General features: G+C 37.4%; 1 long non-coding RNA gene across 1 annotated transcript in view; it reads left to right on the top strand.

Moving 5' to 3' along the window:
• Positions 1-606: 606 nt before the first annotated feature.
• LOC121736702 overlaps positions 607-27394 on the top strand; it is a 52089-nt gene continuing 25301 nt past the window's right edge. The window contains exons 1-2 of the long non-coding RNA XR_006037059.1: positions 607-749; positions 16047-16119. This is a non-coding gene — a long non-coding RNA (uncharacterized LOC121736702). The remainder of the gene's footprint in view (positions 750-16046; positions 16120-27394) is intronic.

The following is a 27394-nucleotide window of genomic DNA, read 5'->3' as shown; positions in this document are numbered from 1 at the left end:
CGGTCGGTGTTATGACAGAAGTATTTCGCCGCCCTGACGGTTCCCCCGATTTATATCTTCCGGCATATGGTCAGCATACAACATACAAACATATGTTTTGGCTTCATCGGCTATTTTGCCCGTTTCAGTCTCAACATCCCATCAAAATGCTTGAAATATTTTATATTATTTATATTGACAATATTATTTTAGTTAATTGTTATTGATATTAAAATCCTAGATTTATAGTACAAGTTATTTTAACTAGTTCAATTCCGTAACAAACTGTCACAGAAATGTGTCCAAGATATTTCGTGGTTATTACAATATTCTCGTCGACCAACTTTTTAAGGAACGCTAAAACATAAAAAGGGTTATCTCTATCGCGAGCGGCCGAGGACATTGCATCAGAGCGGGTTCAAGGAACCGGCCGACGAGGGCCCACGCAATTACCGCCTGAATCATGGCCAAAAAAGAGCACTATGCGGCGTCCCAATTGCAACTGTGTGTTGTATTTTCTCCCGATTATCAGGGAGTTTGAAGGATGCAGCGGGCGGCGCGGGTCAGCACGGGGGGCGCGGCGCGGCGAGGCGGGGGGAGCGCGCCGGCAGCAGTCGGGCCGTGACCGCCGCGCAGCACGCACGCCCCATGCCGCGCGAAACGCAGATGAGGTCTCCGCGGCGCCTGAACTCGCGACCTAAGTACGAGCGCGGTGTCTGTTGACTGTGTGTGTCCAGCTTGCCCCAGGATTGTCCCCGCCCGCGGCCAATGTGAGTCCACCATGCACCGCGTGCGTCTGCAAATCACGTGCCCTACATTTGGGGTGTCGGCGCTGGACCGAATGCTACATTTTCATTTCCCGGCTGCCCGCCGCTTCCCGTAGTGCCAGCACGACTAGGAGTGTTCACGTCGTGCTGCCACTGGGGAGGCTCGGAGGTGGCCCCAGTCTAACCTCGTTTTAATGTTTTCGTAGCCGTCGACCTTGCTTGCGAATATTATAATTACGTAATTGAGTTACAAAATAAACAGCACCTTGAAAGCGAGGTGTCGTCCGTTTCGAAAGCGTCGATCGCGTTCAGCTGCAATCTTAAATTTCGAAGGCTTTTCACTTAACCACACAGATAATTCTGTCGCGCCTGACGGACATTTATTTCTTATTGCGGCGCAACTGACTCTCGCCCTTCCGCCCGGGCGCTAGGGTCGCTTTTCGGCCGGCGAGGAGCGCGGAGAAACATTAAACCCGAATGTCTGGAAATTTACCATCTTATTTCTTCATTTTTAGTTAGCTCCTCTGCAATGCTTCGCCAGTAGTTCTATACTTTTCGTAGATAGACGTAAGGTTCTCTAGGTCTAGACGACTAAGCGTGTGACTAGTCGCGCGGATGCGTATTCGCGGTATCGAAGGTTGCTATGCGGCGTCGAAGGGCAAGGGACGCACGTGGCCTTAAGGTAAATAATTGTTGGCACGTGGCGGTGAGCTCAATTAGCCCCGCCGGCGAGTACGGCGACCGGTGCAAGGCACAGCTGTTATAAATAATAAACTTCCGGCCGCCCGTCAGCGCGCGAACGCCGTGTGCCGCGGGCCCGGCGCAGACTCATCTTAATTGTGTCGACAGATTTGCATATCTTAGTACTTGTATCTTACCGTCGTTGAAGTGCCTCTTAAACAAGTTTTTTTTCGACTTCAAGAAGATCTTCTAGTTGAAAGTTTTTACAAAAATTCGTGATACTTATTACTAAAATTGCGATTTATAAAATAAAATGTATTTTCGTAGTAATGTCATTAGAATGTCATTTTGTAGTAAATAAAACCTAAAGAGTTAATCGTATTTTCCTTATCCTGTAAAATGGACGCCTACAGTTAGGAGGTATTGGCATTTCACCGACGATAAACGCTTTAAATCTAATTAACAAATACATAATATTACTTCAAATCATCAATTTATTTGCAAACTATGTGTTCATTACTTATAAATGTGAAGCATAGAAAAATTTCACATGGATACAAGGATCACTTCGTCCCGATGACTATCAGTTTCGAACTACACAGACGACTTAATATTCGGGACGGATCATTTGGCAGAACACATTAGACGGCGCGCGTGTGTGCGTGCGCGGGAGAGTGGAGCGGGGAGAGGGGAGCGAGGGGGCCACACCCCCCAGTGGCGGGGGGAGAGGGAGGTATGCTGCGGGTAGTCGGCACATGGCGGATCGATGCGGCGCGCGTCGTTCGCGTATCATTTGCGTGCGCCCCCCTCCTACCCGCTCGGCGCCCTCCCCCCTCCCCCTGACTCGCCCGCCGCTGACCCGACGGTATATAACGTCTGAATGTTTTCGGCGTCCGGGCGCGTGCGAGTCACATGGCCCAAAAATTAATTGTGGCGATACAATAAAACGTTATGTCCACGATGACCATTGCGTGCAACTTTGGCCGCCGCATCCACTTTTTATAGATTTCTTGTTCCATTGCATTTTTATTCTATAACTGTATAATAAAATATTATTTTATAATATGTATTATCATTTAAAATTTTACTTTTTCTGGCTAATTTTGTTGTTGCGAAATTATAAGGAACTGATATTATGCTAAGCGATTACCAAAGCACTTATACGCGCCAGTTTTATACGTGGCCGTGGTTTCATTGATCTAGATAGCCTATTTATGCAGAAACACAGCTCTCTCATGAAAAAAAGCTGTAGTTTCTGTGATACCCGTAGCATACTACGAAAAATGCGGGTGCTACGCTTTTCGTAGCACGTGCTACGAAACTTTAACATTTTAATAATTTTTTCAAAAGAACCTAAAGTCATTCTTGAAAATTTTTCAACATATTGTTCCTATCGTCATTGATATTGCGAGTTAATAATAATATTATGATGTCTATAAAGTATAAATTAATTAACGAAATGAAAGAAATAGATTTGAATTCTAATAGAGAAACATAATATTATTAACCTCTCTTTTCTACATCTTGAATAATAACTAACCTGCAGGTAGGAGGCTAATAAATGATTTATTTATAAAATTAGCTTCTTCCCGCGGCTTCGCTCGCGTTCAGAAGTATTATTTCAATTAGGTATCAAAGTCTCAGCCCGATCGTTTTAAAATTGACAAAGTTTCGTACAAACTTTCATCCCCTATTTTATCCCCTTGGGGGTTGCATTGATCATTGATTGACGTCATAACATCTTTTTTTTTTTCATGAAATAAGGGGGCAAACGAGCAAACGGGTCACCTGATGGAAAGCAACTTCTGTAGCCCATGGACACTCGCAGCATCAGAAGAGCTGCAAGTGCGTTGCCGGCATTTTAAGAGGTAATAGGGGAGGGAAGGGAAGGGAATAGGGGAGGACAGGGAAGGGAATAGGGTAGGGGATTGGGCCTCCGGTAAACTCACAGCAAAACAGCGCAAGCGCTGTTTCACGCCGGTTTTCTGTGAGAACGTGGTATTTCTCCGGTCGAGCCGGCCCATTCGTGCCGAAGCATGGCTCTCCCACATATAAATCGTCTACCTGCAAGCCAAATTTCAGCCCGATCGGTCCAGTGGTTTAGGCTGTGCGTTGATAGATCTCTTTGTCAGTCAGTCACCTTTGAGTTACATATATTTAGATATCATCACCCATACTAAAAATATAAAATGTTAAGTCGTTCCTGTCTCTTACCCCTTATCATATCAGGCGTAAATTGTGATACAGAATTTTGCAGACACTCTTTTAAGAAGAAAACTCTTTATAAAATTGTATTAAACTAATTTACACAGAAAATGTTACATTATAGTAATTGAGTTATAATAATTTTATATACTATGTCTTATAGTTTGTTGTATAAAATCATAAAATGTACGTTTGGGCGTGACAAACAAATTTCTGGACGAAATAAAACAACGAGTATCATAAAAATACGATATTATAATGAAACTAGACGACGCCCGCAACTCCGTTGCGCCAAAATCCGTTTATCGCGTAGAACCGCACATTTTTCCGGGATAAAAGCATCCTATGTCCTTTCTCGGGACTCAAAGTATCTCCGTGCACCAGCAGAATCGGTTCAGCGGTTTGGCGTGAAGAGGTAACAGATAGACAGACAGACAGACGGACAGACAGACACACTTTCGCATTTATAATAGTAGTATGAAAGTATGGATTAAACACAATTTGTATCGATCAATTACACAATAGTATAAAGTAAACAATTTAACATTGAGGCATGTCTGACATCAGCTGAAGCTGTAAACTACAATGTCACTTGTTTACTCAAAACTCGCAACTATTACTCATAGTCATAGAAGATTTTGCATTTGTTTGAAAACAATAAGAAAAGTTAGTATGCCCTTAAGTTTGGTGTTTTAGGGTTGATTCAGACCTCAACGCGCGTAGATGCATTTCTAATAAAATTATATGGATTTGACAGATTCGCAAGACGTCTCACGCAATTGAAATCTGTCAAATCCATACGTGGGAGAGCCATGCTTCGGCACGAATGGGCCGGCTCGACCGGAGAAATACCTCGTTCTCACAGAAAACCGGCGTGAAACAGCGCTTGCGCTGTGTTTCGCCGAGTGAGTGAGTTTACCGGAGGCCCAATCTCCTACCCTATTCCCTTCCCTACCCTCCCCTATTCCCTTCCCATCCCTACCCTCCCCTATTACCCTATTCCCTCATAAAAGGCCAGCAACGCACCTGCAGCTCTTCTTACGCGGCGAGTGTCCATGGGCGACAGAAGTTGCTTTCTATCAGGTGACCTGTTTACTCGTTTGCCCCCTTATTTCATAAAAAAAATTTATGCCGAGCTGCACCTCGCCTCGCCTCGTCGCGTTGCGGTCTGGATTGAAGACATAAAAACCTCTTTACTCATAAAATATTAATACGCTCGTAAATTTTTAACGCCCGCTGGCTTTGTCCGTCATGTCACATTTTTATAATGCCAGACAGAGCCAAGAAAACCTTGTTATAGTAATGTGTATGTTTGTTCTTATTATTGCCTAGAATTGGCGCCAGTCTCTAAAATACTAGATTATATATTTATATCGATTCACCAGCAGTTATAAAATGTGATGAGATCTTTATATCACAGCAAAACGTATGTTGTCTGTAGAATTTTATTTATAAAATATATTGAAGTTACATATGTGATTCAATCCATCAATACTTACTTTAATAATATATAAATTCGAAAGTGTGTATGTCTGTATGTTACCTCTTCACGCCAAATCCGCTGAAGCGATTTGCTGGGCAAGCAGATACTTTGAGTCCCGGGAAAGGACATACGATACTTTTTGTCCCGGAAAAATGTACGGTTCAACGGAGTTTTGGGGCAACGGAGTTGCGGGCGTTATCTAGTATTCCATAATATAACAATGGTATTAGTAACTGTAACAATGTTTTCTAATATGCTACGTAAATATACTCATTGACATATTTCAATAAAACTAAAAAAGTGTCGAGGTCAAATTAAGGTCAAATATCGTTCTGTCTAGCCTTCAGATTCACGCCAAACGCACGATAAGGAACTTCTAAAATTATTATGTTAAATTACACCACACAATGTTCAGGTTGTGGGATAATATTATACTAGGGTTTGCTTCGCTCGCCCTGATTAAGTAATTAATATTCGTCTTTGAGTGCAGCAGTAAATGTCTTAAGATTAAAGCGCATAGAAAAACTCCAAAACGATTTAAACATAAAATTCATTCCATCGAGCAATAAATATCGTTCCCATTTTTTATTGGCCATATATTCCGCCGATAATTAGGTTGCCAAATAAAAAAGAGTTATGTGTTGGCCTGGAACACAAATATTGGCCTCGCTACCCCGGCTGGCCTGGCTGGCCCCACGTCTACTGCACTAACCTTGCATCTTTGCTACATTTTAATATCTAAATATGGACGCTTTACACCACGTCTGACCCCGTGGTAAGTACCTGAAGGACTTGTGTTACGGGTCCCAGATAATGGTAATTTTATACCATACGTAATGTATTTAAGATTTTTATTATCTAATACACATCCATGACCCAGGAACTTTGAAAACCTTTTGTTTTGTCGACTGGATTCGAACTCGCGACCCCCGGCTAAAGCTACCAACGCGCTCATCCCCTGAGCCGCAGAGGTCGTCATTTTGAGCCCGCAAATAAGTGCGAGGCCCTTGGGACCATACAAATCATCTGCAGTTGGCTTGTAAATAAAAATCGTGCAATTTAATACTGTATTTTTAATTACTAATATAGCTTTGTCAGTTAAAGATACAGTCATTTGATTAAACATTAACAAAACGATATAAAAATATTACGATCTGGACAAATACCACTTCACTATCAAAGATAATATTAACGCATTGTTTTAAATAATCCAAGTTGCCTTGATCTGTCTTCTGACTATTTCAACGTGCAAAATTAATTAAGCACAGTAATTATACTATTATAATTGGTCTTAAAACTTGCTAAAAGCCGAGCTTTGTGAAGGTTTGAGTTATCACACCTTGACTGACTGATGATAACACATCTATAGTCCGTGCAATCCACGAAGACGCGCCCCACCACTTTTTGGGTAAGTATTTTTCCCTTTGACCGTGACGCTTTTTCATAATTGGTCTCTTTATTGTAGTGTGAGCGTGCACTCATAGGTAATTAGTGTGTACCGACTACCGATAACACTCAAACATTGGCGAAAGCTTGCACACATATACTATAAACGATTAGGAAGAGTAGTGGGGTGCGTCTTCGTGGATTGCACGGACTATACATATAAATAAGAATAACTATAATTTAAAGCACAAATTAATAGGCGGGATAGTTTTTCCGTAAAGTGTACCACAAAATGTTCAGGTTGCTGGTTGTGGTATATACTACGGGCTCACTACACTCGCCCTGATTAATATTATTAATTATGCAAGATTTTGATATTACCATGGATTCGCACGCCTCCACAGAACCAAAAATATCCTTCTTCTGAAATTATTATCATGCAAAAAGTGACTACCATACTATTTACATAATAATTGAAGACTTGACTTGAAGAACACGATAACTAACATTTTATAACATACGGATATTTACTTATTCTTTCCCTTATTATTTGAACAAACCTTGTAACTTATGTACTTCATCACCTATAATATATTATCTAGCTATATTTATTTATTATATAAAATGCACACTTTTTATTTCAATTCATTTTTCCGGCCCACAAGCCTCCACTTATGCATAAAAGGTATTTTTTTAACTGTTAGTTATTGTGTTATTCCACTCACGTCTTCAATTCAGTCACATCAATGTCAAATAGATGTAGGCTTCTGAGGTCGCGGGATACTCGTGTCGCACGCGGTAGGTGGGACGTGACCATACAGCCTCCTTAAGCCTGACACACACGACGCGATAGAACTGCACATTTCGGTCACAGTGGTATTTATATAGGTGTATGACAAATAATGTCACTTTATGTACTTCATCACACTATGGAGTTATATTTTTATACTAAATACGGGTATCATACAAAGAAACATTATAATATTGTGTTCGAAGTGTACTCAAGAATCAGATTGTCGTATTTATGTTAGAGTATCAATAGATATGTCAGTCGCAAGCATAGAGTTAATATACCTAGCGGAATAGAGCAACAATCTCGAGCTGTCAAACGAAACCGAATTTGATTTACGTCTGTGTGTAAAAATTTGATAACGTATACACTTACACCAGCATCTTTCTAAGAAATTAAATTGTCAACGTTCCTATAAGTGCTCACTGGACGTCAAACAGATGAAAAACAACTGGTTCTGCTGTCACTGGCAGTGTTACTGATAGTGACATCTCGCTTGCTCAGGCTTTTGTTTCTCTTTTCCGCTAGGTATATTTATACACGTGAGCCAAAAACTTTGTATCCCTTTTGACGAAAAATGTGGACACGTAGGTGTATGAAATTTTGCACAGTTATCCATACTTCCATACTAATATTATAAATGCGAAAGTGTGTCTGTCTGTCTGTCTGTCTGTCTGTTACCTCTTCACGCTCAAACGGCTGAACCGATTTTGCTGAAATTTGGCATGGAGATACTTTGAGTCCCGGGAAAGGACATAGGATACTTTTTATCCCGGAAAACTGTACGGTTCCCGCGCAATAAACGAGTTTTGGCGCAACGGAGTTGCGAGCATCATCTAGTAGTTTATATGGTGAAGGAGTGCATCGAGCTAATATTATTTTGAAATTATGCTTTTATCATACATTTTTTAACAAATAAAACATTACACATACAACAACACACACACTAGGAAAAATGACAGATTTTTGAGTGACAAGCCTATACATACGAATTATACTCTTTTATTGATGGTTGAAGTCTGTTGACAACAAGGTGACAAATTGAAAATGGATTATAGTTTTTTTTTATTGAATCTTAGATACTATTAGACAATGCTTACACGGCCAGTCTGAGATCAGCTGAGTCCCTCTGGGACAAGAGTTGAAAAAATATGATAAAGTCAATATTTTTTTTACAAAATATAAGTAGTAGTCGTTGAAACTAAGGTCGAATTTCGACCATAGGGCCGATCTCTAGTTAACTTAATAATAGAAAGTGATACTTCACAGTACATAGTAAAACAATCATATTTTTGATTTTTTATTATATTATGTCAAGACTTTAAATGGGTCAGAATGCGTCCCAATAATATATTACAAAAATAATTATTCTGACTTATATCATACAGTGCGAATAGTATTGAATTCTAACGTTAGATCAGCTGAATTATGATAGTGTCTAATCACACTATCCTGAAAATACGCAGCTGAAGTTCGGCATGATTATTTATTATTCGGTAATCATGCCGAACTTCGGCCGCCTATTTTCGGTCTAGTGTGTTTAGACACATATTATGGTCAGCAGTCGTTATTTGTTTCAATTAAATCCAGCAAGCATCTGCTGGCATCCATTAATTTTAACATACGGCAGATCACACACATCAAAATGCTAGTATAGAGCCGGCCTAAGTTAAATACAAATAATAAACAGTAAATCATCTTCACAATTAATGCCCTACATCAGGTACACGAACATTACCAGGATTTGGAATTTCTTATATTATGTGAAAACATGTAAATGGTTTCCTTGTTATATTTCTAGATATGTACACTACCTTTATTATGTAACTGTTTGTTTTCCAAATAAAATTACACATAAGTAAAAGTACCTAGTAAAACGATGCACCACCTCGGCTGTTCGATACAAGGATAAAGTTACTCTACTGTGTGATCTTACACTGTGCACTCGCCGCCCACTGGAGCAAAGCCTCCATAAAGGTTAAAGGTCAACAACCGTTAGATTTTAATAATGAATTTATAAATAGTTCAAAATAGGAAAGATTTTGGTGAAATTTATTTTGTTACGTGAACAAACTCGAATACTGTACTAGATGTTGTACGCAAAAGTTTGTGATGATAATAGTATTTTAAGAAGATAAAACTGAGTTCAAAATTGTACTTAATTGAGAATTAAAATTCCCTATCTCAAAAACGACAGAACCGATTTTGATGAAATTTATAGTATTCCCTAAGTTGAACCATAACCTAGTACAAAAAAAAAAAGAATTACATAAATCGGACTAGTATTTCCGGAGATATGAGAACACAAACATAAAAACATACTGTATACATACATACACTTTTGAAATTTGGCACATTTGTTCAGACACTGATATAGACTAACATATGAAAACTGGGCAGTTCTGGAAATATTACATACATCCAGGTCAAATTGATAACCTCCTTTTTTGAAGTCAGTTAAAAATAGTCTAGTTAAAGAACTGTCCATGTCTACGTTCATACTACTCGTATGTAGTGTTTCAAACAGCTTGGACACCATGGAATTACGTCGAGATGTAGCTTCACTCTGCATCCTCTATCGGTTGTATCACAGAGAGTGCTCTGAGGAATTGTTCGGAATCATACTACCTGCAACTTTTCGCCATCGTCCCACGCGAAAAACATACCATCCTCGTCACCTTGATGAGTGGCAGTCTTCCACAGTGCGTTTTTCGAGTAACTTTCTGCCGCGCACTATAAAACTCTGGAACGAACTGTCACCAGCAGTATTTCCGGACCTATACGACCTGAAAACCTTCAAGAAAAGAGCGTATTCCCTCTTAAAAGGCCGGCAATGCACCTGCAGCTCTTCTGATGTTGCAAGTGTCCATGGGCGACGGCAGTTGCTTACCATCAGGTGACCCGTTTGCTCGTTTGCCCCCTTATTAAATAAGAAAAAATTAAAAAAATGTCATTTTGTCGGACCATGTCAAAAGTTACCCGAAGGGTTGATTCAGAGCGCAACGCGACGCGTAGAATCATTTCTAAATTAGTATGGATTTGACAGATTCGCAAGACGTCTGACGCAATTGAAATATGTCAAATCCATACAAATTTAGAAATGCATCTACGCGTCGCGTTGCGCTCTGAATTGACCCTAATTTAGAAATGCATCTACGAGTCGCGTTGCGGTCTTTCGACATGGTCCGACAAAATGACATTTTTTTTTTTTTAATTTAATAAGGGGGCAAACGAGCAAACGGGTCACCTGATGGTAAGCAACTGCCGTCGCCCATGGACACTCGCAACATCAGAAGCCTCAGCAACGCGATCAGGCGAGGCGAGGCGCGGCATAAAATTTGTATGGATTTGACAGATTTCAATTGCGTGAGACGTCTTGCGAATCTGTCAAATCCATATAAATTAAGAAATGCATCTACGCGTCGCGTTGCTATCTGAATCAACCCCGTAAAAAAAGTGGTATAGGTTTGACATATAACTCAACCAAATTATTTAGGTCCACCTGTTTTTGAAACAATTTCTCTGATAATATATAATATTATTATTATATTATACTCTTGAAAACATAACCTTTTTGGCGCAGACGGTTAAAAACTTGCCGCTTCACGGCCTAAAGGGGTGATGTTTCGCAGACAGGGCATTATCATTCGTGCCCCGTCTACAGTCACTGGGTCAAGTGGGGGAGCCCCGCTGTTGTAAATAGCACCCTAACACGACGCACTAAAGTATAAAACCCCCCGCCACGAGCTCGCGAGCATAAGATTATAATGGAATATATTTATATATTTCAGATACGATCTTGTTGTTGGCTGAGCATATTTTTAACAGAGCATATTTTCAGACATTTTCAATAATATTTTTTAAGTTACAAAGAAGGTACGCTCTTAAAATTTGAAGTAATAAATCTTACGTAATATAAAATTACAGTACTCCACCGAAACGGCTTTACTGATTTTTACCAAATTTTACTGATTTTTACAAAATCGGCTACTGGCTATTTTTTATATTGATAAGTGCATTTGTTGAATAAAAAATTGTAAATTATTACAAATCTAGACTGACGGCGACCATTGTTTGTGCGACAGGCCGACGGGATAGCGATGGACGTTGCCATGGTGACATACTTATTTAGTCACTGCGATAAAATAATATGGGCGAAAAACTTTATATGGTAAAACAACGTTTGCCGGGACAGCTAGTTGTTTTATAAATAACATTTTTTCTCTCAATCATCTTGGACTGCATGTCGCTCGCATTTCCGTTTCGCATAGATTCGATTATCGCGCGGGAACAGTACATTTTTTTGGATAAAAGGTATCCTATATCATTTTCTGCGATTCAAACTATCTCCATAACAAAAATCAAAATCGGTTCAGCGGTTTAAGCGTGACGAGGTAACAGAGGGATTCACTAAAGATGTATGGTGTTAGTATAGATTTAAAATCGATTCATAGGCTGAGAGACCTACGTTACTTGTCAAAATGTTAGTCGTGACTCGTGATCATAAAGTTAATATACCTAGCGGAATAGAGAAACAAAGGCCTGAGCAAGAGAGATGTCACTATCAGTAACACTGCGTGGTAAAAAGAGACGTGTGATATATGACAGCAGCACTCTTTTTTTGACGTCCAGTCGGCACGTTGACAATTTAATCTCATAGAAATCATGTTCAATCATGCTTGTGTTACATACACATTTACGTACATATTTACACACAGATGAAACCAATTTCGGTTTCGTTTGACAGTTCGAGATTGTTGCTCTATTCCGCTAGGTATATTAATTTTATGGTCGTGATCTTTCGACATAACCCAACCAAATAACGTAGGTGCACCATCTGCCTATGAATCAATTTATCATCAGCATACATCTCCCTCGACGACTTGATATTATGATTGACGACGGGGCTGATTTGCATCGCAGACGCGTATGTCTGGCTGTCAGATAATATTGTATATCGATTTTATCAGATCTCGGTAATATGCTACATGCAGTGTGGCCTTTCTACGTTGGTTTTTGTAGACCAAGAAGACGCCCGTAACTCCGTTGCCCCAATTTTCATTTATCGAGCGGAAACCGTACATTTTCCGAGACAAAACGTATTAATATGTCCTTTCCCGGAAATCAAAGTATTTCCATACAAAACTTCAGCAAAATCGGTTTAGCAGTTTGGGCGTGAAGAGGTAACAAACAGACAGACACACTTTCACATTATTAGTATGGATATGGATCCAAGGGATTGTGGTTATGATCGTCGATGATCGCGTTCAATATTGTGTAATATGCTATGGACGGCTTTTATTTTAGCAAGCATAGTTATTCGTCATGATGAACTTTTTATCTGTAATATTATAAAGATTTTTGATTGTAATATATACCCAATGAAAAAGACTGGAATTCCTAAATCACAAGATCTTTTTGATAAAAATTTTAACATAGGTTACGTTTCATATTTTTATTCTATAATTACCGTATTTTTTCGACGTAGGGAGCATTTTTTATAGTTAGAGCTGTTTAACATTTTATAAAAAAGAAGTACATGATAATAAAATATTATGGTTCTGCATATGTTTGCATTGTTCTGTATATTATTAAATAGATACGTTGATTACTATCAACGTATCTATTACGACGACGACGATAACCGACGTATAAAACGCTTACTTTATTTCGTGAACCAACGTAGACCATGCTACGCTGGTGCTACGAAAAACGTAGCACATTGTTTCTTGATAAAAAATGTGCCAAATAAATTAATAAGCTATTAATTAGTGTATAAATTAGAGTTTCAACTGTTTGTACGCGATAATGTGTACCTCGGCTGTCAATCTTTGTTCAAGTTTTCCCAAAAAAAAAACTTGAGAGGTGTCAAGGGAAACCTGAATGGAACAAAGTTATTTCTTATGTTCAAAAAATGTGTAATTTAACATACACACTCAAAAAAATATATATAAAACCATCTATTGACGACCAGGAATATTAACAACAAAATATAGTATTCTCAAAAACGCCATCTAGTTGACCCACAGGAATACTATCAACGCCCTCTGCCCCTACTATGCAGGTACTAATAAAAAGTTCTGTCCAGCCTCCTTTCGCAATGCTGAACGTGCCATAAGGAACTTCGTTCCAAAAACTCTTTCTTCATACGTAACATTTCGTATGTACGTACTGTCCCAGTGTCCGAGCTTTGTCATGATGTATGGCTGATGATGTATTTCATATAAAAGTTTATTATCAGATTAGATAGGTTACTAAAGCGAGCACATACCTCAATTCCAAAACGATAACCTTGCACACAACCGAAGTCCTTTACGCATCGCAATACGATTTATTTTAGCTTAGTATAAAATTGTAGTTTCGAGGGGCGAATCTTATCCACGTTATTTTTCATGCGTTTTTTAAAAATCTTTGGAAATATATATTAAGAACAAAATGGTTCGGTTCAAACCTTTTTAATATAGATTCACTAACAATTTATTCAAATAAAATGTATGTTATCCTAGTTAATACTTACATATTTCGATGATAAAGATTTTTGTCGGAGGCGAGTTTGTAAATTAATTACAGTCAAAGTATTACGTTTTATTAAAATGTTTATGATTTAAATTTTAAACCCTTTTTAATATTGTGCTTATCTCATATTTTTTACATTTCGTTATTATATGGAATTAGGTAAACCGGGAGTCAATAAATAACAAAATGGGGTTTGTCCTCGCCTTAAGCAAGGTATATTTTAATGTGTAGGTGTCGTATCAAAAACTTAATAGAAATTTAGTTATTTAGGTTTAATTGAAATATCCCTAGATCATGTTGTTGTGTTTGCATAACCTGAGCATAATATATGCGGTTGTATGTCATACATATAATATGTGACCTTGAGGGCTGCTTCTGTTGGCAAAATATATGTTCAGTTGATTGTTTTTGCCGACTGTTATCTTTGATGGGTAAAATGAGGCTTTTTTCTTATTTGGATTACTTTTGTTTCGTTTTTTTTTCTATTTATCATAATAATAATTGATTTAAAACTGAAATGATAAATAGCAATTATATTTATCAACTATAACTTTATACAATTTTATAGTATTTTAGTCCAACTTCGCTAAAACGAATTCGCAAAGTGCGCGGGAACCGTGCATTTTCCGAGACACAAACTAATACAAGTAATTTTCCAGAAATCGAAGTATTTTGGTACCCAAATCATTATAAACCATTTAGTAGTTTATGCTTTACTAATAAACAGGCTGACCAACACTTTTGAATTTTTAATATATATGAATAAATTCCTATTACTTCTCTTCATTAAAATTGTTGGTTATTATAATATCTGCTGTGATTCTGTGAACGACTTTATCTTTAATAACTATGACAGAAATAATAACCTGGTAGTAACGAAGTTATAAAACCGTCACTGATACTGTAGATTAAGTTAAGTAACTAACTGCGATAGCGTGAGTTACGACTCAGTAAATAGAAGTTAACCAAACTTTCGGACTCGAGTCGAAAATATTGAGTGTGCTCATAAAAATTAACTGTTGCATACTGACCTCGGTTTTATTAAATACTTCTTTCGTCATCTTTTACGTAACAATAGAAGACGGAAGGGGATGAAGTGGATAACAATTAATAATATAAATATTATAATAAAAATAATAACAATAGAAATATTAAATATGTGTATCTAATAAAATTTTTTAATATAATATGTATAAAAAGTATTAAATATATTTCCGTTGTCTGGTACCTGTAACACAAGTTCTTCAACTTACAACGGGGCCAGACTGACGTCGTGTGAAGCGTCCATAGATATTATAACTAACATTTTATAGCATTAGAAAAATTACTCTATTATTTTTCCTAATAATTTGAACAAACTGTTTGCGTCAAAATCTTGTAACTTACCTTCTTCAATATTAGGCAAATATATTTCGCTATAAATGAAATCGATATTTTTTCCGGTACGGTAATGGATGTAGAAATCTTAAATATGTAATACTAGATGACGCCCGCAACTCCGTTGCGCCAAAACTTGTTTATCGTGCGGGAACCGTACATTTTTCCGGGATAAAAAGTATCCTATGTCCTTTCCCGGGACTCAAAGTATCTCCATAACAAATTTCAGCAAAATCGGTTCAGCGGTTTGAGCGTGAAGAGGTAACAGACAGACAGACAGACAGACAGACACACTTTCGCATTTATAATATTAGTATGGATGTATATTTATTTAAGATTTTTCTACATCCATTACCGTAGCGGTAAAAATGTAGATTTCATTATGCTCAAGTACAAATAATTAGGTTTTATATTTATCAAATGTATATTTAATAAATAACTAGCTGTCCCGGTGAACTACGTGTTACTTTAAAACCTTCCCTGGACTACTACGAATATTTTAAGACTAAAATCATACCAATCCGTTCGGCCGTTTTCGAGTTTTAGCGCGACTAACACATTTGTAAATCCATTTTTATATATGAGATAAACATGTCTTTTTGATACTTTAAGAGTTGATGTTCGTTATGAATTGAAATTAAATAATGTTTTAAATCTGTATAAAATATATTAATTTTATCGATATATAACGTTTCAGTAGACTGCATAATATTTTGTCGCAGCTGACGACTTCCAAACTATTTCTACTATTTCCAATCAATTTATGGGTTCAATATGTAGGATAACCTACAATTAGGTAGAATACTTTTAAACATTTTTATATTTCGAATGGACAATTTGAATGTTGCCTATTTCGTTTCAGACATATCGCAGCAGAGAGTGGCCGGCAACGTGACTGCAGTCCCTCTGCCGTAGCGGTCTCCATTCAACATCAGGTGAGCTGCATTTCTTAATTATACCATTAAATAACTCTAAAACTACATCTGATGCCGTAGCCAAAGTCTCTTTCGATAAAAACGATGACGAAATTCGTTATCAAAATGTATGTTATTTGTCCTTAATCTTCGCAAGCGAAATGTCATTTAGCGATGACTTATGTCAAACCGCATACATTTTGATAAAGGATCATTTCGTCGTCGTTTTTAACGAAAAATACTTTGTCTAGGATTGTCTAGGGCTTCAGCCATATATATATATATATATATATATATATATATATATATATATATATATATATATATATATATATATATATATATATATATATATATATATATATATATATATATATATATATATATATATATATATATATATATATATATATATTTTTTATACCTTGTCTTATATTATTATGCTAAAGGCAAAGCTTATTGATTGATAGATCAAGATACGTGTGCCAAACCTTTCGAGTTAGAAACTTACAATTTCACGGACGTGTTTCTCTTATAATCCTGTAGGCGTCCTTTCAAAAATCCAAATATTAAGGTTGGGTTGCACCAGAGGCGTGGTTATAGTTAAAGTGAAATATGGCGTCCAAACACCCCATATTCTCATACGACATCTGTCAATTTTTCCGGTTATAGCTGTTAAGGTTAAAGTCAAAGTTAGTTGGTGCAACCCAGTCTAAGGAAATTAAGGAGGACAATAAAAATTACAACATAAACGCAAAAAAAACTCGTATATTATTGTGAAGGAGGCACAATATACGTGGGAGAGCCATGCTTCGGCACGAATGGGCCGGCTCGACCGGAGAAATAACACGTTCTCACAGAAAACCGGCGTGAAACAGCGCTTGCGCTGTGTTTCGCCGAGTGAGTGAGTTTATCGGAGGCCCAATCCCCTACCCTATTCCCTTCCCGACCCTCCCCTATTCCCTTACTTTCCCTAAACTCCCCTATTATCCTATTCCCTCTTAAGAGGCCGGCAACGCACCTGCAGCTCTTCTGATGCTGCGAGTGTCCATGGGCGACGGAAGTTGCTTTCCATCAGGTGACCCGTTTGCTCGTTTGCCCCCTTATTTTATAAAAAAAAATATTGAAACCAAAATTATAAACGTAAGTGCGTCTATTTATAAGCAAATTCACACTTTTACCACTATTTTGAAGAGGTATGGTACATATAACTATATAGATACGATACTTTGAGTATCGGAAAATACAGGATAGTTTTTAATTCCGTCAAGATATACGTCTTTGATGCACGAAAAAATAGCTGTTATTAAAGCCCTACTAAGCCCAAATAATTACTTAGAACATGCATGCTGACTATAAGTTAAATTATATTATGTAAGAATATTATGTAGAGTTGGGACAAACCCTTGAGTGTCTCCCTAGCAACAGTCCCTGTCACTTAGAGGTCACGTAAGACACCGCGTCTTACGGTGACCCGGCGCGACAGTAATTGACATGTTTTTTGTACAAAAGATAGACTATATACATCTAGTAGCTTATAAAATGTCGATACTTCTATACTTAATATTATAATTGCGAAAGTGTGTCTGTCTGTCTGTTACCTCTTCACGTCCAAACCGCTGAACCGATTTTGCTGAAATTTGGCATGGAGATACTTTGAATCCCGGAAAGGATATAAGATACTTTTTATCCCGGGAAAATGTACGATTCCCGCGCGCCGCGCGATAAACGAGATTTTGCGAAAGCGATTACGGATGACACCTAATTGTATAGTATATAACATAAAGCTTGTCATAATATTATCACAATATTCACTTATAATACCACAAGAGCTTCAAAATCATCGGGTATTTCCCGATAGGTTCGTTGCAAACAAATGAAGGATTTGCGCGAGTGATTTTTCCTGAAAAACTTGACGACTTTATTTGTTTGCAGGGAACCTTGAGGGAAATGCCAGATAATTTTGAAGCTCGTGTGGTATTCGGGGGATTATTTTTCCGTCCCAAATGTCGGCCAATATAATTGCACCATGAGACACAATTGAATTCAACCTGTCAGTTTGACGTGTTTGTCTTTTATATATAGCAACTACCAGAGAAAATTTTCAAAAAATTATCAGTATAATACCATGTAGGTTGTACCACGTGACGTCGAATGGTGCAATTCTATTGGTCGATATTTGGGTCGGAAAAATAATCAATGTTAAATTATCCTACTAGTTATTGCAGCAATTCGTTGCCCTGAAATTCGTGTATCGAGGAAAGCTTATCCTGTTTTTTTTTCTGGTTTTAAAGTATATCAACAAAACATAACATAACGGTAACATACAGATACACTTTTAGCTTACAATGTTAACCCATCAAACTCCATAAGCTCACCGGTGAGCGAGACACAATAGAATAACAATAGATTGCCAAGAATCCACGATCGAAGGATTAAAGTATAAGAAAACAACGGTAACCGAAGCAGAAACAAAAAAAACTAGGCCTTTACATATGTTGTGGATAATTTATCAAGTCGGCCTGCGAGTCAAACCTGATTCGACCGTCCTCCCAGTATATAGAACATAAGACAGAAATAATCGCAATCTAATTTTATCAGCATAATTATTACCAGGTACGCTGTATAAAAATGCCTGATATGATTATGACCAAGCAGAGTTGGGCATAATTGAAATACTCGTTAATCTAATTGCAAACTATTTAATTAGAATACATTTAAATCTAAATAGTACATTGTAATTTGTAGTTGAATTACTTTAAAATTGTGGTTATGTAGTTACACAAAGCAATCGACTACTAAGTAATCCAATTTCAAAGAAATCTAATTAATTTCATATTTTACCAAAGTCGTTACAGCGGTTTAGACGTGAGAAGGTAACAATACTTTCGATTTTCTGATAGCTAATACTTTTATATTGTACGAGCTTTTGCCCGCGGCTTCGCTTGCGTTAAGAAGTATTATTATATACAAACTTTCATCCCCTATTTGAACCCCTTCGGGTTAGAATTTCTCAAAATCCTTTCTTAGCGGATGCCTACGTCATAACATCTACCTACATGCCAAATTTCAGCCTGATCCGTCTAGTAGTTTGGGCTGTGCGTTGATAGATCACTATGTCCATCAGTCAGCCAGTCACCTTTGAGTTTTATATGTATAAAGACTTTGAATCAAACTTTTTGCGTACATGTGGCAGACATTAGTTTTTACTGGCATGTCGAAGTAACAAACTAACATTCGTGTTTATTTATCTGGGATTAGCTTCCAAGTATCTAAGATAAAAGTTGGCTTAAGAGTTTCTTATAACTTTGGCCTCTTATTGTGGACTTAGTCTCGAGAACATCATAAAGAAAAGACAATGATTCTTGGAGTAGTGTGAAATTTAGTTAGGAGTATCAAAATAAATATTAACGTGATTTTTATAATGAAAACTAAAAACATTTCTTCGAGCGTGATAAGAAGTGATAAGAAATTCAGAAAAATACTATAAACCACGGGAAACAACAAAGGCTGCTTTTGTTATAGTTTAGTGTGTGATAATATAAATAATGGAAGAGCACTCTTCCTTTACTTTGATAAGCCTAATGGGACGGATGACCGACACCACTTGGGAGCATAGTTAAATAAAAAGTTATTAGATTAGAGATTACAGAATTATAAATACTTTGTAGTTCTCACACCTCACATCATAATTATGTCCGACGATAAATAATATCAATAAGCTCACCGGTGAGCGAGACACAATAGATTGCCAAGAATCTACGATCGAAGGATTAAAGTATAAAAAAACAACGGTAACCGAAGCAGAAACAAAAAAAAACTAGGCCTTTACATCCGTTGTGGATAATTTATACAGCATTTTTCAGAGCGAAGTAACCACTCCTCATATACTGTAGTGCCTGGGACAAGATTTTTAAATGTCCGTATGGTTGCCCAAGCATGCGCTTGGGCATTTTCGCATCATAGTTGGCCTAGTTCAGAGGAAAGAACTAGTCAATACGTCTGGGACCAACTATGTGCGGGTTTACTCACGATGTTTTCCTTCACCGTACGAGCGTCCGTGTTATGTACTTGAGATCAGAAAATGATCATGATCATTCAGAGAGAAAAATAGGTACACGCCTCCACCCGGGTTGGAACCGAAGGTCTACCCATTAGGCCACGGACGCCAGCTGCTTGCTGCTGCTGGAGGCGAAAACAAGCTTTACCAATTATTATAATAATAATCATCATATTATTATTTCACCGTCTCGCAATTTGACACTCATAATAAACAGTAGGTAATAATATAATAATATTATCATAGCCAAATACTTTTAGTAAATTATTGATCAAAATGAGTTGAAAAGTATACAGATTCGAGGCGACGTTTGGACCACAAATAACGTTTAATATGTTTACGATCGAGCGACACAATACAAGGATCGCAACCAACACAATTGGCAAATAAATTACAATAATTAATGTTACAATTTAAAAACGTATTTATTTTTTATTTGTTTAAATTTACATATTATAATCGTTTGGCGCGAGTATGCGGCGGTCGCGCCAAGGAGTCTCCTTAAGACAGATTAATCATTGAAATGAGGGATAGCGGAGTGTCCGCGTACAGGTTCTGTTCTATGATTAAAAGTTCAATTGACTATGTAAATATGGCTTATATATCACCCGACACTTAGACAAAATATTAAGTTGATCAGAACTAGGTGTTAACATGTTCTTTTGTTCCTAATAAAGAAAAGACATATCTTATGATACCTAACACGCTATGGTGGAACTAATGTACTTACTTATGCTAATAAGATTTAAAGTTGTAGTCAAATAAATAATACATACAGCATTATCTTAGTTGAATAAATACTTGCCTTGAAGCCAATCCAACTTGGTTGGACTGATGCAGATGCACGACTCCGGTCAAGTCGGCCTGCGAGTCAAACCGGATTCGACCGTCCTCCCAGTATATAGGGCATAAGACAGAAATAATCGCAATCTAATTTTATCAGCATAATTATTACCAGGTACGCTGTATAAAAATGCCTGATATGATTATGCCCAAGCAGAGTTGGGCATAATTGAAATACTCGTTAATCTAATTGCAAACTATTTAATTAGAATACATTTAAATCTAAATAGTACATTGTAATTTGTAGTTGAATTACTTTAAAATTGTGGTTATGTAGTTACACAAAGCAATCGATTACTAAGTAATCCAATTTCAAAGAAATCTAATTAATTTCATATTTTACCAAAGTCGTTACAGCGGTTTAGACGTGAGACAATAACAATACTTTCGATTTTCTAATATATATATATATTTTTTAATGAAATAAGGGGGCAAACGAGCAAACGGGTCACCTGATGGAAAGCAACTTCCGTCGCCCATGAACAGTCGCAGCATCAGAAGAGCTGCAAGTGCGTTGCCGGCCTTTTAAGAGGGAATAGGGTAATAGGGGAGGGTAGGGAAGGGAAGGGAATAGTTGAGGGTGGGAATAGGGTAGGGGTTAGGGGATTGGGCCTCCGGTAAACTCACTCACTCGGCGAAACACAGCGCAAGCGCTGTTTCACGCCGGTTTTCTGTGAGAACGTGGTATTTATCCGGTCGAGCCGGCCCATTCGTGCCGAAGCATGGCTCTCCCACGTAAAAAAAGATAGCTAATACTTTTATATTGTACGAGCTTTTACGCGCGGCTTAGCTCGCGTTAAGAAGTATTATTATATACCAACTTTCATCCCCTATTTGAACCCCTTCGGGTTAGAATTTTTCAAAATCCTTTCTTAGCGGATGCCTACGTCATAACATCTACCTACATGCCAAATTTCAGCCTGATCCGTCTAGTAGTTTGGGCTGTGCGTTGATAGATCACTATGTCCATCAGTCAGCCAGTCACCTTTGAGTTTTATATGTATAAAGACTTTGAATCAAACTTTTTGCGTACATGTGGCAGACATTAGTTTTTACTGGCATGTCGAAGTAACAAACTAACATTCGTGTTTATTTATCTGGGATTAGCTTCCAAGTATCTGAGATAAAATATTTTCCACATTTCCTCTATTTCTTAACTCCTATTAGTCTTAGCGTGATAAAATATAGCCTATAGCCTTCCTCAATAAATGGGCTATCTAACACTGAAAGAATTTTTCAAATCGGATCAGTAGTTACTGAGATTAGCGCGTTCAAATAAGCCCTTTCAAATAATTTCCCCCCGTTACTTTCACATTTTCCTCTGTTTATTAGCTCCTATTAGTCTTAGCGTAATACTACATAGCCTATAGCCTTCCTCAATAAATGGGCAATCTAACACTGAAAGAATTTTTCAAATTTGACCATTAGTTCCTGAGATTAACGCGTTCAAACAAACAAACTTTTTATAACATTAAGTATAGATATTATCTTGTCTCTATAACTTTATTACATTTTTGCACTAACAGACAGACAGATATACAAACAGACTTTGATCATACTACTTACGATTAAACGACAGACAGACACAACACTTAAAATATTAGTAAGTATAGTAGTGTTCGGTTTAAAGAATGTTATATTATCTTAGCTGCATCTCTACACGAGGGGACACTTAAGGCTTCTATCGATTGAGAGTTTATTGCTCGGGCGTCTTGGCTCGGGCTGGCCCTTTAAGTAATTACTATTCAATTATTGGACAAAAAATGCGACTAGAACTATCGTTGAAAGGGTTTCGCATTAAATAGAATACGTTTGTAAAGTTGCGTCACGGAAACATAATCGCTGATATTTAAAAATATATTAAGTATTATAGATTACACTAGCTGACCAGGCAAACGTTGTTTTGCCATATTAATTATTTTAAGTATCAATATAAAAGGTAGATAAAGACCTATTCTCACGTCTAACGAATGTACGTACAAAATTTTATTAAAATCTGTGGAGCCGTTTTGGAGGAGATCGCGCACAAACACTGTGATACGAGAATTTTTAAATATATTAGATACATTTACGCAACGGCCAAATATACAAGGATTAAGAAATAATACTTGTATTTTAATATCAAGTACCAAAGAATTATGCCAAGGAGCGGTACCAAAGAAGTAGGCACAATAAACGTTTACAATCGAAAAACTTGAAGCATTGCGAGTGCAATTCGCAAACAGTCCAGTATTCGTAACCCGAACCTAACGGGGTGAATTAAGATGGCCCGCGAGGGGGCAATGCGTTTGTATTCGTAATAAAACGGGCCCCAAACCCATGCCCGCCCGCCACCCCTTGGCAGCCTCTCAGCTATGCGTTTTATTTTTACTAAAAACTTAAAATACTATGACCGATTTGGCATTTGGTAGGGATGATATATTACGCGCCATGCATCACGCAATTAACAATGTGGGTTACCATCGTAATGTTTAGCTCCGCTAACACATCGGTCCCTATAACACGGGTTGTAAATTGCACTCAATTATGTGTATTGTAATTTTAATAGGAAATTTGCTCGCTTGGATATGCTCGGTGGACCCAAAGGAAGATTTTCCGAGCGAGCGAGATAGCATGCGCGGGGGAGTGAAGTTCACTGATGACATTTAATACGTTGTTCACATTACTGATCTCAGACCATTCGACAGTACGATGTAGGATTGCGGCGCTTGTTGTACTTAAATCGAGCAATAGAAAAATGTTGTTTGCACGTTGGTTAGGACAATGGAGGCTGATCACCTGATTGTTAATAAAGATGGTCAATGCGTCGGATCCGTATCTAAAATGTCAGTCCTGCGCCTGATCTGTCACCAGTCTTGTCGGATATCCATCTTACTGAGTTCTGAAAGTAAAGGAATAGAGGATGCTCTTGTATACTACACACACACACACACACACACACACACACACACACACACAAGATTTATAATAGGCTACTTGACCTACTTTTTTTCTTCATGTTAATCGCTTCTTAATCATTCATTTACACCAAAGTAGAAACCCATAAAAATGTTGATTGAAAAATACATTATGTTTTTTTAAATGGCGCCGAAAACACTGTTCGCCATAGTGTGACGTCATATTTTTTGTATTTTATACTTTCTTTATTGAACATTTTTTTATGTGCAAAACGTAAAAATGATTAAATAATTATTTCGTAAGAAATCATTTATGATAAGGGTGAAATACGGTTTCCTAGGCCAAGTTCTACTAGAAATATGCATTTGTTCAATGAAATTGAACATAGGTCAAGTAGCCCATTGCGTGCTAAGGGTCAATTCAGATCGCAACGTGACGCGTAGAATCATTTCTAAATTTGTATGGATTTGACAGATTTGCAAGACGTCTGAGCACGCAATTTAAATCTGTCAATTCAATACAAATTTAAAAAATATGCATCTACGCGTTGCGTTGCGGTCTGAATTGACCCTAAGGCGGTTTGGCGGGTACACCGCAATATTACAAGCAAAATTGTATGTAACGATCTATATAAACAGCGGCGCGGTGGTGCAGTCATTTACATAAAATACCTACGTAGCCTGATTTTAATAAATAAATATATAAATAAATGAAATAAGATATCGCTCGCCAAACCGCGCGTTCGGGCGGACGCTATGGTTCAAACAGCGAGTTGAGGCACAAAATTACATGTCAAAATTTCTATTAATTCTGCTCCTCGTCATTTTAATTAATCCTTAGAAAATACACGATTTCTGAACAAGGTCAAATCATAAAGTTAATATACCTAGCGGAATAGAGAAACAAAGGCCTGAGCAAGCGAAATGTCACTATCAGTAACACTGCGTGTGTAACCCTTTTTTTTGACGTCCAGTCGGCACTTATCGGCACGTTGACAATTTAATCTCATAGAATCCATGTTCAATCATGCTTGTGTAAGTGTAACGTACACATATTTTACACACAGACGTAAACCAATTTCGGTTTCGTTTGACAGCTCGAGATTGTTGCTCTATTCCGCTAGGTACCTATATTAACTTTATTGGTCAAATTAAGAAGATCAGTCTATCACTTTGTAGTATACCACATAAAGTACTCTCATAATATTTCGCTTATCATGTACGGTAGGAATATCTGGCCTTGTTAAAGTTTACTAGGTTAGAGATAACGGAAAGGATTTTCCTGCGAATATGGAATAACATGTTGTATATTATGTTATTGTATGTTAGACTGCTCTAGTTCGCACAATATAATTTATATACGGTAGAATATTCACACACCTTCCTAGGCATTCCACTTACAAGAATCTACTGATAATACTTAAAATATCCTATTGATATAATATAACTTAACCAACTTAAATGTTCAAGCTGTCTTGGGGATAATTAATCAGAACTCTAGTACTAGGGGTAGTGAAGTGTAAGGGTCTACACAGACGGACCGCATTTCAACTGCAATCCAACCGCAAATTGCAGTTCAAGTGCAGTTTGAATGCAGTTGACACGACTGCAATACGACTGCAATAGAACTGCAAATCAAATGCGCAGTCAGATTGCAGTTCAGTTGCAGTTGGCGTGCAGTCGTGTGAACTGATTGGTTTGCAGTCGTGTCAACTGCATTCAAACTGCACTTGAACCGCAATTTGCGGTTGGATTGCAGTTGAAATGCGGTCCGTCTGTGTAGACCCTAACGTTGTTTTGCTATAGTTTAGTTGGTCGCTGTTGAGCATTTGTGTCCTAAGGAACAAAATTTTTTGTTGTTAAATTTTGAATGCAGTCTTGTTCTAAATCATATAAAGAACATAACGACATTCATAACTTAACACGTAATTATTTTGTGGGCTAGTACACGAATGCTAAACAGCGTCCAGTTAGGCAATGTCTTGCTTTAAGAAAGCAAAACATTGCATCGACGTAAAGCGTCCGTACATCGCACACGAGCTTGTCTCTGCGATTATAGAGTTTGTTTTCAAGAACACAGCTAAGCTACTTTACTGCATAATAATATTTATGTTGTACCTAAGCCGTTGTATTTAACTTGAGTTTTCAATTTACTTTATATAACAAATTAAATATTTTTGTTGAAATAGGAATTCAGTCTCGTTCTAAATGATCTAAATTAAAAAATATATAATGCATTCATAACTCTTTGTTGGGATGATACATAAATGCTTAACAGGGTCCATATAAGGGTCAATTCACATTGTGCGAAATGTACTGGCAGGGACATTGAAAAGCATAAACATTTAAAATGAGGTTACATTTTCGAGTACACTGTGTTGTTTACACAGTATGTAATATGTGGGTCGCCGCATACGTACACATGTCATACATACACAATCACAATATTAATTCCGCATTTCGTTACTTTTTAATGTCTTGTCTGTCCCTCCTTTGTCACAGTACGTTGGTTGCAACTATAAGTGTTAATTCTTATAATGTTTTTTTTTTTTTATGAAATAAGGGGGCAAACGAGCAAACGGGTCACCTGATGTAAAGCAACTTCCGTCGCCCATGGACACTCGCAACTGCGTTGCCGGCCTTTTAAGAGGGAAAAGGGTAGGGTAAGGAAGGAAATAGGGAAGGGTAGGAATGGAAATAGGGTAGGGGATTGGGCCTCCGGTAAACTCACTCACTCGGCGAAACACAGCGCAAGCGTTGTTTCACGCCGGTTTTCTGTGAGCTCGTGGTATTTCTCCGGTCGAGCCGGCCCATTCTTGCCGAAGCATGGCTCTACCACTTGAACTTGGTAATATAGTTTATTTATTTATAATTTACAAAGTTATATTCTGATAAAAGTTTAGAATAGTTAAAAAAAACTTATTTACTTACAAAATCTTACTATTTGGCAAGATTTTGTAAACTGATTGTTATTTAAAAAGAAAGTCCTAACCAAAGTTGGAAACAGAACCTTTAAAGTCGAAATCGTCTTCCCAGTCCAGAGCCAGCTTTAAGCTACTAAGCTAAGGAGAGTAATTTAAACTGTCTACTTTGTAAAAAACAGATACGCGTAATAACGTCTATATTATTATCATTCAAACACACAAAGATCCTTACATTAAAGATGAAGTATTATAAATTACAACCTTTTGATAGAAATGTTTCGACAAAAAGCTAACTAAGTCTGCTAAAAGTATGTTTTTACCGTATGTAATATATTATGTACATAATATTGATGCAAATATTATCGACGTCTGCTACGGCTTAATAACTAAAAAAACTTTCTTTAAACCAAAAAAATTAAAAAAAAGGACAATGATCAAAAACTTGACGCCCGCTTATCTAACTATGAAAAAGATAACGTGATTTTTAATAAACGATTAAAATCAACTGCCACACTCACATTAATTCAATGATTACTTAGCTGTGATTTAATGAAGAGCTTATGAGAACCAGT

Source organism: Aricia agestis, chromosome 19 (genome assembly GCF_905147365.1).
Source record: "Aricia agestis chromosome 19, ilAriAges1.1, whole genome shotgun sequence".
NCBI classification, from domain to species: domain Eukaryota; kingdom Metazoa; phylum Arthropoda; class Insecta; order Lepidoptera; family Lycaenidae; genus Aricia; species Aricia agestis.
This window is presented reverse-complemented; position numbering and strand designations above follow the sequence as displayed.